Source organism: Bos grunniens, chromosome X (assembly GCF_055505025.1).
Source record: "Bos grunniens cultivar Pamir isolate PY7600 chromosome X, Bosgru_T2T1.0, whole genome shotgun sequence".
NCBI classification, from domain to species: domain Eukaryota; kingdom Metazoa; phylum Chordata; class Mammalia; order Artiodactyla; family Bovidae; genus Bos; species Bos grunniens.
In genome coordinates this window covers 82,685,744-82,695,313 of record NC_141194.1, presented here as the reverse complement: position 1 = coordinate 82,695,313, position 9,570 = coordinate 82,685,744, and positions in this window count along the sequence as shown.

Genomic DNA, 9,570 nt, shown 5'->3' with positions numbered 1-9,570 from the left:
GTGAAGAGTATATAAAGGATTTCTGAGATTCGTATGCGATTGGCAAACTAATAAGCTGTGTATATTGGAGATTTTATGAGATTTTGCATTTAGGCATATTGTTAATATGAAAATACTTATATGATACAGTGAGTTTGAAATTTTATGCTCCTTCCACATCCACTCTTTCATTGGAGCCTCACAATTTGTTCTTTAGTTTTCCTCTTCAGTGTGCTCTTTATAAGCATAAGACATTATTCCTAAGGAACCTGTCCCATCAGCCCAGTTTTTCTCACAGTCTCCAAATCTTCAGGCCTTTACAAGTTTTTATTTTTGAAAAAATATTTTGCTTCATGATTTTTATTTATTTATTATTTTTGGCTGTACTGGATCTTCATTGCTGAGCAAGGGCTTTCTTGGGGTGCTCAGGCTTCTCATTGAAGTGGCTTTTCTTATTGTGGATCTGGGCTCTAGGACACATGGGCTTCAGTAGTTGTGGCTCCTGGGCTCTAGAGCAGTCTCAACAGTTGTGGCACAAAGGTTTACTTGCTCCACAGCATGTGGGAACTTCCAAAATCAGGGATCAAACCTGAGTCTCCTGCATTGGCAGGCGGAATCTTTACCATTGAGTCACCAGCTAAACTCCCCAAGTTTTTCTCCTATTCCATGCACACTCCGTTTCTGACCAAGCTCCTTAGGGTGACCTTAAAAGAGATGAGTCCTTGTCTCTTCTATCTTCATTTTGCACCTTCAGACATTTAATCCCATGCCCCTAGGATTCTGGGTTCTGCAGTCTTCAGAACATTTCTTTTTATTGTGAAACTTGGAAGTTGTAAAATAATCGTGGGTTATCATTGGCTGTAATACATGTTTTCTGTTGCCTGGAAAGTAAATATGGAGTAGCCGCCCTTACAGCAAACCTTCCTGAGAGAAACTAGCTGGAAAGCAGACTTCCTTATGCTGAGGTGAGAAAGTCCCAGAAGTGAGGACAGGGGTGGAGGCAAAGGTAATCAAGGCAAGGAACTCTTCTTTCAGGAATCATTTCACTAGGAATTGAGAATGAAAAATGGTACAAAGTAAGTCCAGCATTTTCAGGGCATACTGAAGAGAAGGTTACAGTGAAGGGCCAGGATGGAACCATTTGATTCTTAATGAAGCTCATGGTTACCCTGAATGGTTCAGGGCCTCTCAAATTCTTCCACCTCAGTACCCTAAGGGCAGAACCAGTAGTTTTCCCCACCCCTCCCCCACCACTACACTATACAAGATTAGGGACAAAATCCAAAGTCAGCCTCAAATAGAAAATTTATTTGAAATCTACTGTTTTCTTTTAAAAATACATGTGAATCTGGAATTCCATCTCTTGTTTATTTCATTTTAATCTTATTCCCCTTTAGCCTTTTACCCTCCTTCCCATTTCCTTTCCCCAACATAAGGAACCATGTTAATGTGTGTTGGTATATCTTTTTCCTTGAATTGTTCCAAATGTATTGTTTTATGTGCATGCATTGTAGTTTATGAAAATGATATTTATTACATACCTCTTCTCAGTTCTTAGATTTTTATTTCTCAGCATTGTGTATGTAAGAAACACCTGTGCTCTGTGTATACATCTAACCTGACACTACTCACTGAGGCATTACAGTGTTTATATCTAGTGTGTGTATCCACCACATTTTACCAGAATTTTGTCTTTGTCTACTTTCCCAGACAAAGACAGAGAAGCTCTATACAGTCAGCAAAAACAAGACCAGGAGCTTACTGTGGCTCAGATCATGAACTTCTTATTGCCAAATTCAGACTGAAATTGAAGAAAGTGGAGAAAACCACTAGATCATTCAGGTATGACCTAAATCAAATCCCTTATGACTATACAGTGGAAGTGAGAAATAGATTTAAGGGATTAGATGTGATAGACAGAGTGCCTGATGAACTATGGACGGAGGTTTGGGACATTGTACGGAAGACAGGAATCAAGACGATCCCCAAGAAAAAGACATGCAAAAAAGCAAAATGGCTGTCTGAGGAGGCCTTACAAATAGCTGTGAAAAGAAGAGAAGTGAAAAGCAAAGGAGAAAAGGAAAGATATACCCATTTGAATGCAGAGTTCCAAAGAAGAGCAAGAAGAGAGAAGAATGCCTTCCACAGCGATCAATGCAAAGAAATAGAGGAAAGCAATAGAATGGGAAAGATTAGAGATCTTTTCTAGAAAACTAGAGATACCAAGGAAACATTTCATGCAAAGATGGGCTCAATAAAGGACAGAAATTGTAGAGACCTAGCAGAAGCAGAAGATATTAAGAAGAGGTGGCAAGAATACACAGAAGAACTGTACAAGTAAGATCTTCATGACCCAGATAATAACGATGGTGTGTGATCACTCACCTAGAACCAGACATCCTGGAATGTGAAGTCAAATGGGCCTTAGGAAGCATCACTAGGAACAAAGCTAGTGGAGGTGATGGAAATCCAGTTGAGCTATTTCAAATCCTAAAAGATGAGGCTGTGAAAGTGCTGCACTCAATATGCCAGCAAATTTGGAAAACTCAGCAGTGGCCACAGGACTGGAAAAGGTCAGTTTTCATTCCAATCCCAAAGAAAGGCAGTGCCAAAGAATGCTCAAACTACCGCACAATTGCACTCATCTCACACGCTAGTAAAGTAATGCTTAAAATTCTCCAAGCCAGGCTTCAGCAATACATGAACCGGGAAGTTCCAAATGTTCAAGCTGGTTTTAGAAAAGGCAGAGGAACCAGAGATCAAATTGCCAACATCCGCTGGATCATCGAAAAAGCAAGAGAGTTTCAGAAAAACATCTATTTCTGCTTTATTGACTATGCCAAAGCCTTTGACTGTGTGGATCACAATAAACTGTGGAAAATTCTGTAAGTGATGGAATACAAGACCACCTGACCTGCCTTTTGAGAAACCTGTATGCAGGTCAGGAAGCAACAGTTAGAACTGGACATGGAACAACAGACTGGTTCCAAATAGGGAAAGGAGTACCTCAAGGCTGTATATTGTCACCCTGCTTATTGAACTTATATGCAGAGTATATCATGAGAATTGCTGGGCTGGAGGAAGCACAAGCTGGAATCAAGATTTCTGGGATTGAGGTATCAATAACCTCAGATATGCAGATGACACCACCGTTATGGTAGAAAATGAAGAAGAACTAAAGAGCCTCTTGATGAAGATGAAAGAGGAGGGTGAAAAAGTTGGCTTAAAGCTCAACATTCAGAAAACTAAGATCACAGCATCCAGTCCTATCAGTTCATGGCAAATAGATGGGGAAACAATGGAAACAGTGTCAGACTTTATTTTTTTGGGCTCCAAAGTCACTGCAGATGGTGACTGCAGCCATGAAACTAAAAGATGCTTACTCCTTGGAAGGAAAGTTATGACCAACCTATACAGCATATTGAAAAGCAGAGACATTACTTTGTCAACAAAGGTCCGTGTCATCAAGGGTATGGTTTTTCCAGCAGTCATGTATGGATGTGTGAGTTGGATTATAAAGAAAGCTGAGCACAGAAGAATTGATGCTTTTGAACTGTGGTGTTGGAGAAGACTCTTGAGAGTCCCTTGGACTGCAAGGAGATCCAACCAGTCCATCCTAAAGGAAATCAGTCCTGAATATTCATTGGAAGGACTGATGCTGAAGCTGAAACTCTAATATTTTGATCACCTTATGCGAAGAGCTGACTCATTTGAAAAGACCCTGATGCTGGGAATGATTGAGGACAGGAGGAGAAGGGGACCACAGAGGATGAGATAGTTGGATGACATCACCGACTCTATCGACATGGGTTTGGGTGAACTCCAGAAGTTGGTGATGGACAGGGAGGCCTGGCGTGCTGCAATTCATGGGGTTGCAAAGAGTTGGACATGACTGAGTGACTGAACTGAACTGAACTGATCTTTCCCAGAGATGAACACTCAGATAGCTGTCAACTCACTACCTCACCAGGCAGCGATGCAGGGAAAATCTTTGTGCATGTCCTCATATGGACTCATGAAAATTTATTGGGGGGTATATACGAAGAAGAGAACTGCTGGCCCATAGAATATGTGTTTTCTTCATTAGACTATGTTATGCCAGATTGCTCTCCAGAATGGCTACACCAGCTTTTACTCCCACCAGCACTGGAGGAGAGTGGGAGTCTTTTCCCTCAACCATTCCCACCCTTTGTGTGCATGCTCAGTCACTTCAGTTTTATCTGACTCTGTGACCCTATGGACTGTAGCCCACCAGGCTCCTCTGTCCATGAGATTCTCCAAGCAAGAATACTGTAGAGGGTTGCCATGCTCTCCTCCAGGGGATCTTCCCAACCCAGGGGTTGAATCCACATCCTGTATTGGCAAGTGGTTTCTTTACCACTAGCACCACCTGGGAAGCCCTGCAACCCTTTAGCAGTATCCACATTTCTGATTTTTGTCAGCCTCAAATTTGTGATAGTCCAGTGAATCTTTTGATTTGCATATTTCTGATTATGAATGATTCATGTTTATATTAAATGACCAATCCATAGTAAAGTCGATGCACCAAGAATCAAGAAGGGTTGAGTTACGCTTGTTTCCAAGTTCCCTTCACATACCTGGATCTGCTTCCTGGGTTAGGCACATATCATTTGGGAGAGTACAGTTACTAGCTGTGTGATCTTGGGAAAGTTGCCTTCTTTCTCTGATCTCTACTTCCTCTATAAAGGAAGACTAGACCAGATAATCACACAGAGTTCTTCAAGATATAACATTTGTGATTTGAATGATGTCATTTTGAACCATCAAATATTGCATTAGCACTTCTGTATTAAATGTTCCCTCAACCAAAAAAAGAAAAAATCCGTTCAGTTCATTTTCTATGTGGTAGCAATTTACTCTCCACTAACAGTCCACATCTTTCCCTCCCACTTCTCCCAACCAGGGAAGTAAACGCCTCTTCATACTCTCTTGCTAGCCTGGAACAGAACAACATCAATTTGTTCCTGCTGTTCTCCTGCACATCATTTGCCCAAATTGTGGACCTATCAAACTTGGCTGTCCCCAGTCAGAACAAGGGGAAGATTAAAAGAGAGACTTCAGCTTAGCCACATGCCTCTGTAAATGTGAAATGCAAAACAGGCTAATAATATGACATGATAGGCTGGCAATCCCATGGTACTCATAATTCTTGGCACAAAATAAATGCTATTTATGCCCCTATTTTGCTAGGGGGTGAGGAGGAATAAGTCATTTACAAGCCTTCCCTGATTCAGAGAAAGAAAATTTGAAAACAGTTAAACAAAGTCTCTTTAAAATACAGTAATGAACACCCTTCCCACCTTCCTCCCCATCTCACCCATCTAGGTTGTTACTGAGTCTCATTTTGAGTTCTCTGAGTCATACAGCAAAATCCCATTGGCTGTCTATCTTACATATGGTAATGTATGTTTCCATGTTGATGTAGGAGGGGATATAAGTAAACCTATGGTTGATTCATGTTGATGTTTGGTAGAAACCAATGCAGTATTGTAAAGCAATTATCCTTCAATTAAAAATAAATCAAAAAGAAAGGGAAAAATATCCATAAAGTACAGTAATGAAATATTAGGTTGAACCATATGACACTGCAATTTTTGTAGGTAAAAGAAAAAACATTTAATATCAGCAAATTCATATGGTTCAACCTAGTAGATGTGACATAGTCAAAAAGTCTCTTAAAAATTCCAGAGCGATCATTATCAATGACTTCATTAATACTACTTTCATTCATTTACAAGTAAGACTGCCATATATTCTTTACCTGGTAGACACAGCATCAACAGAGCAAACTTGCTTTCTTGATGTTGAATGACTGTAATGGGAAGTCTTCTTCCAGCTAGACCATGGGCTCTCTCTTTTCAAGAATATTTCCAGTGTTTTAAGTGTCACTCACTGTAATCCTGCCTCCAGGGCTCTTGTGTGAATCAAATGTGATAGTGTTAGGTAAATTTGTTTATCTAGCATCACTGACTCAATGGACATGAATTTGAGCAAATGGTGGGAGATAGTGAAGGATGGGGGCCTGGCATGCTGCAGTCCAGGGGGTCAAAAGAGTTGGACAGAGACTTAGCGACAGAACAACAGTAACAAAACTTGTTAATTTACAGTGCTGTGTTAGTTTCAAGTGTAAGGAAAGTGATTCAGCTATGCATATATATGTATTCTTTTTCAAATTATTTTCTATTATAGGTTATTACAAGATACTGAGTTCCCTATATTATACAGTAGGACCTTCTTGTTTACCTATTTTACATACAGGAGTTTATATCTGTTAATCCCAAATTCTGAAATTTATCCCCCCACCCTTCCCTCTTTGGTAACCATAACTTTATTTTCTTTGACTTTGAGACTATTTCTGTTTTGTAAATAAGTCCATCTTTTTATCTAGTTTTAAAGTCACAAGGCAAGTGCAAGGAATGGGGAGGAGCTTCTATTTGTTAAGTATGTGTCAGACATGGTGCTCAGCATTTCACATACACAGTCTATTCTAATCTTCACAAATGCCTGAGAAAATCACTTTTATATCCATTGTATAAATGAGGCTCAGGCACGGAGGTTAAATAACTTGCTAAAGGTCACACAGCTAGTAAGTGGGAACACTGAGACTCAAACTCAGGTTTGTCTGACTCCAAAGCTGATCTTTCTGATGTTTTGTTCTGCTTTTTATCACGGTCTTGAATAATTTCTAACAACTTTATTTTTGGATCATACTTCAACAATGATATTGGAAATTGCTAAAAGGCAGGAGCTCTTGTACCTGAATCAGCTAATCATTGGTTCCCATTGTAATTACATGCAGCACTTACGTTGCAAATATTTATTGAGTATCTGTGTATATCAAGCAAAGTATTACCACCAACACTGCCATAAGCAGCCCTCATTTACAAGTGGCTTTTTGACTTGGGTTTCATTGGGTCACTACCCCCAGGTTGCTTTCTGTCATGTATTCCAGAACCTATCATAATCTTTCTCAACCTTGTATCTCAGAGACTTGGAACTTACTCTGTCTCTCTCTGGAACATTCTTACCCTTGGGCCAAATGTCAATTCATCATGGAGCTCTTCCTCAACCACCTGATCCAGTGTAGAAGTGCCTGTCACTTCCTGTCTCCTATCTTGATTTTCTTCATTGCATTTATCACCATTAGATTTGTTTAATGTCTATTTTGTTCAACACATATTCCCAACTATCTGGAACAATCCCTGGCACACAGTAGGTGTTCAGTATTTGTTGAGTGATTGAGGAAATAGTTTCCACAGTTGAAGGAGATTACATGTGCCTGTTTATTATGCTATCATTTTGATGACTGAAACAAAATATGTATGATTGGGTTATTATATAATATTTGTAGTAATGTCAGATCACTTTTGTTGGAGCTATTTTTTTTTTTCTTACTGAAGTACCAGTTCTCAAGTTTCTACTTATTCTTTATATGGCTTTTCATTTACCAACTTCTCTAAGTAAGACACTTGAACTACATGGTGTACTCATTATAGCTGATGGGATCTCAACATTCCCTTCTCCCCCCAACTCAGACTTTACCTTAATTACTCTTTATAAAAAGCTCACCTTTTAATATCTACAAAAGATATTTCAGGAACTTTCAAGCCCTGGGTTATTGACTACTGACAGCCAGATTTCATAAGAACCTATAAATAGGGAACTGAATGAACTTAATACAATTATAATCAGCCCAAGAGTAAAAAGCTCACATTAACACAGTTGTCTTATGGCATCAAGCTCACAATAACTCAGTTGTCTTACATTTCAGTTTTCTTACCTACCCCCTAACATATTATTAATGAAAATAAAATCTTCTCACATGTACTTGCAGAGAAGGCAATGGCACCCCACTCCAGTACTCTTGCCTGGAAAATCCCATGGACGGAGGAGCCTAGTAAGCTGTAGTCCATGGGGTCGCTAGGAGTCGGACACGACTGAGCGACTTCACTTTCACTTTTCACTTTCCTGCATTGGAGAAGGAAATGGCAACCCACTCCAGTGTTCTTGCCTGGAGAATCCCAGGGATGGGGGAGCCTGGTGGGCTGCCGTCTCTGGGGTCACACAGAGTCGGACACGACTGAAGCGACTTAGCAGCAGCAGCAGCAGCACATGTACTTGACTATAAACATCTCCGTATTTAACTGCATAGGACAGAATTTACCACTGTTTCTAAAAAGGGGTGGCAAGTAGTACCATGAATGCAGGCAAGGAAAGATAATGGTTATTAGACACATTAAATAATAGAGAAAGACTGAGTGTGCTGTGTTAGTCGCTCAGTCGTGTCCATGTCTTTGAGACCTTATGGACTGTAGCCCACCAGGCTCCTCTGTCTATGGGATTCTACAGCTAAGAATACTGGAGCAGGTAGCCATTCCCTTCTCCAGGGGATCTTCCCAACCCAAGGATCGAGCTCAGGTCTCCTGCATTGCAGGCATATTCTTTACCATCTGAGCCACCAGGGAAGTCCAAGGAAGACTGAGGTTGCTATCAAAATAACATGCACCTCATTGTCCAAATTCAACATCTTGGGTTTGTAAGACCTACTTTCAAGGAGCTATTGCTTCTCTCTATGTACCATGATGACCATTTGCTGGATGGTATTTTCTGGGGTTATATATAGACTCACAAATTGAATAGGGAAGCTTTCCTCAGTATAATGAAAAAAATAAAAATGATTAGTGTGCTTTGCCACTCACCGGTTTCTTCTGAACCTCTTGCCTCCAAATAGCATTTTTATTAAAATATTAAAGGAAACTAACTTTTATTGAAAGAGAAAGGTATTGGGCTACATCCTTTTATATAAATGGCATCTTATTTAATTCTCCCATAACTCTAGAAGATGCTATTAGGCCCATTTTTGAACGAGGAAATTCACAGACAGAGAGACTAGTAACTTGCTCAAAGTCAAATGTGTAGGTAATATCAGAACTGGGAGTGAATCCAGGTCCTTTGATTCTAAATCCCACATTATTCTTCCCATACACTCCCTTGCAAATCATATGTTTCAATAAAATTGAACATTTAAAACATTATTTAAATGAATAAAAACTCCCAGCCACAGTCAGAGAGTGTACCAAGTTATCAATGACTTTAATCCAACTATGTTTTTTCTTCCAGCTTAGACTATAATACTTCTTCCAACCCTTAATTTTACAGGCATATGCAGGATTCTGGGGACTGCCAAGTAGTTTGGAATCAAAAGATCTTGAAAGTATAGCTTTTTCCACCTAATAGCTTTGTGGCATTTGTGGTGACTAAATAAGTCTCAGTTTGCTAGGCAAATTCTATGTGAAGCTGCTTCTTGTCTCTATAATCCTACCTAATCAAAACCATCCTTCCCCAACCAATTTCAATATTATACATCAAAGTAAAATAAGGACATAACATTTTCACTAATGACTTGCCTGAAGTTAAGGTGTTTTCAATGTTATGGTGTAGGAGGTTTCTTAGAATGGTTATATATGTATTCCTATTTCCTATTACTAGAGTTTTATAGTCTTATCTAATTTATTTTTGTTTTTATGATCTTTCCAGTTCACAAAGCAAAGCTCATTCAAATTAGCTTTC